Genomic DNA, 4696 nt, shown 5'->3' on the forward strand with positions numbered 1-4696 from the left:
AATCATTAACCAAAAACTCGAAAATAATGTCCAGAGACCAAGTCCGAAAGGGCAAATGGTTAACCAGTAAGCAGAGTAATCATTAACCAAAAATCGCAAAAGTAAGTAAAAAGTGTGAAATCATTAACCAAAAATCGCAAAAGTAAGTAAAAAGTGTGAAATCATTAACCAAAAACTCGAAAATAATCTCCAGAGACTAAGTCCGAAAGGGCAAATGGTTAACCAGTAAGCAGAGTAATCATTAACCAAAAATCGCAAAAGTAAGTAAAAAGTGTGAAATCATTAACCAAAAATCGCAAAAGTAAGTAAAAAGTGTGAAATCATTAACCAAAAAGTCGAAAATAATCTCCAGAGACTAAGTCCAAAAGGGCAAATGGTTAACCAGTAAGCAGAGTAATCATTAACCAAAAATCGCAAAAGTAAGTAAAAAGTGTGAAATCATTAACCAAAAACTCGAAAATAATCTCCAGAGACTAAGTCCGAAAGGGCAAATGGTTAACCAGTAAGCAGAGTAATCATTAACCAAAAGGCGCAAAAGTAAGTAAAAAGTATGAAATCAGTAACCAAAAAGCGCAAAAATATGTTAAAAGTGTGAAATCATTAACCAAAAAGTCGAAAATAATCTCCAGAGACTAAGTCCGAAAGGGCAAATGGTTAACCAGTAAGCAGAGTAATCATTAACCAAAAATCGCAAAAATATGTTAAAAGTGTGAAATCATTAACCAAAAACTCGAAAATAATGTGCAGAGACTAAGTCCGAAAGGGCAAATGGTTAACCAGTAAGCAGAGTAATCATTAACCAAAAAGGGCAAAAGTAAGTAAAAAGTATGAAATCATTAACCAAAAAGCACAAAATTAAGTTAAAAGTGTGAAATCATTAACCAAAAAGTCGAAAATAATGTCCAGAGACCAAGTCCGAAAGGGCAAATGGTTAACCAGTAAGCAGAGTAATCATGAACCAAAAATCGCAAAAGTAAGTAAAAAGTATGAAATCATTAACCAAAAAGGGCAAAAGTAAGTAAAAAGTATGAAATCATTAACCAAAAATCGCAAAAGTAAGTAAAAAGTATGAAATCATTAACCAAAAATCGCAAAAGTAAGTAAAAAGTATGAAATCATTAACCAAAAAGCACAAAATTAAGTTAAAAGTGTGAAATCATTAACCAAAATGTCGAAAACAATGTCCAGAGACTAAGTCCGAAAGGGCAAATGGTTAACCAGTAAGCAGAGTAATCATTAACCAAAAATCGCAAAAGTAAGTAAAAAGTGTGAAATCATTAACCAAAAACCCGAAAATAATGTCCAGAGACTAAGTCCGAAAGGGCAAATGGTTAACCAGTAAGCAGAGTAATCATTAACCAAAAATCGCAAAAGTAAGTAAAAAGTGTGAAATCATTAACCAAAAACTCGAAAATAATGTCCAGAGACTAAGTCCGAAAGGGCAAATGGTTAACCAGTAAGCAGAGTAATCATTAACCAAAAGGCGCAAAAGTAAGTAAAAAGTATGAAATCAGTAACCAAAAAGCGCAAAAATATGTTAAAAGTGTGAAATCATTAACCAAAAACTCGAAAATAATGTGCAGAGACTAAGTCCGAAAGGGCAAATAATTAACCAGTAAGCAGAGTAATCATTAACCAAAAAGCGCAAAAATATGTTAAAAGTGTGAAATCATTAACCAAAAACTCGAAAATAATGTCCAGAGACTAAGTCCGAAAGGGCAAATGGTTAACCAGTAAGCAGAGTAATCATTAACCAAAAATCGCAAAAGTAAGTAAAAAGTGTGAAATCATTAACCAAAAACTCGAAAATAATGTCCAGAGACCAAGTCCGAAAGGGCAAATGGTTAACCAGTAAGCAGAGTAATCATTAACCAAAAATCGCAAAAGTAAGTAAAAAGTGTGAAATCATTAACCAAAAACTCGAAAATAATCTCCAGAGACTAAGTGCGAAAGGGCAAATGGTTAACCAGTAAGCAGAGTAATCATTAACCAAAAATCGCAAAAGTAAGTAAAAAGTGTGAAATCATTAACCAAAAATCGCAAAAGTAAGTAAAAAGTGTGAAATCATTAACCAAAAAGTCGAAAATAATCTCCAGAGACTAAGTGCGAAAGGGCAAATGGTTAACCAGTAAGCAGAGTAATCATTAACCAAAAAGCGCAAAAATATGTTAAAAGTGTGAAATCATTAACCAAAAACTCGAAAATAATGTGCAGAGACTAAGTCCGAAAGGGCAAATGGTTAACCAGTAAGCAGAGTAATCATTAACCAAAAAGGGCAAAAGTAAGTAAAAAGTATGAAATCATTAACCAAAAAGCACAAAATTAAGTTAAAAGTGTGAAATCATTAACCAAAAAGTCGAAAATAATCTCCAGAGACTAAGTCCGAAAGGGCAAATGGTTAACCAGTAAGCAGAGTAATCATTAACCAAAAAGCGCAAAAATATGTTAAAAGTGTGAAATCATTAACCAAAAACTCGAAAATAATGTGCAGAGACTAAGTCCGAAAGGGCAAATGGTTAACCAGTAAGCAGAGTAATCATTAACCAAAAAGCGCAAAAATATGTTAAAAGTGTGAAATCATTAACCAAAAACTCGAAAATAATGTCCAGAGACTAAGTCCGAAAGGGCAAATGGTTAACCAGTAAGCAGAGTAATCATTAACCAAAAATCGCAAAAGTAAGTAAAAAGTGTGAAATCATTAACCAAAAACTCGAAAATAATCTCCAGAGACTAAGTCCGAAAGGGCAAATGGTTAACCAGTAAGCAGAGTAATCATTAACCAAAAATCGCAAAAGTAAGTAAAAAGTATGAAATCATTAACCAAAAAGCGCAAAAATATGTTAAAAGTGTGAAATCATTAACCAAAAACTCGAAAATAATGTGCAGAGACTAAGTCCGAAAGGGCAAATGGTTAACCAGTAAGCAGAGTAATCATTAACCAAAAAGCGCAAAAATATGTTATAAGTGTGAAATCATTAACCAAAAACTCGAAAATAATGTCCAGAGACTAAGTCCGAAAGGGCAAATGGTTAACCAGTAAGCAGAGTAATCATTAACCAAAAAGCGCAAAAATATGTTAAAAGTGTGAAATCATTAACCAAAAACTCGAAAATAATGTCCAGAGACTAAGTCCGAAAGGGCAAATGGTTAACCAGTAAGCAGAGTAATCATTAACCAAAAAGCGCAAAAATATGTTAAAAGTGTGAAATCATTAACCAAAAACTCGAAAATAATGTCCAGAGACTAAGTCCGAAAGGGCAAATAATTAACCAGTAAGCAGAGTAATCATTAACCAAAAAGCGCAAAAGTAAGTAAAAAGTGTGAAATCATTAACCAAAAAGTCGAAAATAATGCCCAGAGACTAAGTCCGAAAGGGCAAATGGTTAACCAGAAAATCAGTCGAATAATGTCCAGAGACTAAGTCCGAAAGGGCAAATGGTTAACCAGTGGAAGGGCGATCAAGCGGAAAAATTTGCCCCGGTTACCCGGGATGGAGTTCCAGAGGTCCGGCCAGAGTTGTCAAATTCGTCCCGCTGATCGGACGCTTGTCATTCGGGTGGCTGGGGGTTGGCGGGGTATCTGCACAGTAGTAGGAGGTGGCAAGTCGGGACTTGGACGTTTATTCCAAGAGTCCACCCGAGCCTCCAGGTCTGCAGAGACCGACCCTAGCTGCCGCCCAACCGACTTTTAAGCCTTTTTCGGATGGGGATTTTTTCCCATTTTCGTCCATTTTTCGGGTTTTCTGTCGGGCTTAATAGGCGGCAGCCTGACCCCCGGCCGAGGCGGGGGGCGCACTCTCCCTTGCGTAAGGGTCCGGATTTGCCCCGGAAAGTGCCCCCGACGGCCTCCCGACCCGGGTGCCTGCAGGGCGGGGGAAAGGGTAGTCCCAGCCGCAGGAAATCATTAACCAAAAGACTTAGCCGTCGGGGCAGAGGCTAAGACCCGGGCTGGTGAAATCATTAACCAAAAGGAATGCACCCTTTTCCGAAAGTGCAGGCCGAAATAAGGCGAGCCTTGGGCCGGGAAGGCCAAAACCCCCAACTCATGGAAGTGTATGGGGTCGGACTCGGCGACTTTCCCGGGCCCCGAGTTGACCTTTCCCCACGGGGGCGGTCAAGTTGCTCCCGCCAAGAGGGCACGTTGCATTTGCTGCCGCTCTAGTCCCCGGGCTAGTTAATCAGTTGCCGTCGGAAGTCCCGATGCCGAAATGAAAAATGGCCGTTGCGGCGATTTGGCGCCTCATTTTCGGAAGGACTACCGGCAGGCAACCCGCCGAATTGACACTTGCGATTCGGGTGGCTGGGGGTTGGCGGGGTACCCGGAGATTTTCGGGAACTCGATTTTCAGAACTTTTGCTGGCAGCGGTTGCACTTGCAAAGTGGCCGAAGAAGTGCTCCCTCAAGGAAGGACCTTCTTTTGAAATAAAAGACCTTCCGAAGAGTGCCTGGAAGTCATTTATGAGCATTTAAGGGTAAATCTGGCGGACTTTCCATGCTCTGTTGCCGGCTCTGAAATATCGCACAGTTGGGTCTAGGCCGGTAGACTGGCTGTGAAAACAGACAAAGTGTTTTGGCGAGCGAGAGAAAACAAGGCCTTGGAACAGATTGGGGGGTGCGGAGGCACACCACACCCACAGGAAAAGAATTAATAAAAAAAAAACCAAAGTCTATGACATGTCTGTTGGTACAGTGAGAAA

The sequence above is a fragment of the Heterodontus francisci genome, unplaced genomic scaffold, assembly GCF_036365525.1.
Source record: "Heterodontus francisci isolate sHetFra1 unplaced genomic scaffold, sHetFra1.hap1 HAP1_SCAFFOLD_1076, whole genome shotgun sequence".
NCBI lineage: Eukaryota > Metazoa > Chordata > Chondrichthyes > Heterodontiformes > Heterodontidae > Heterodontus > Heterodontus francisci.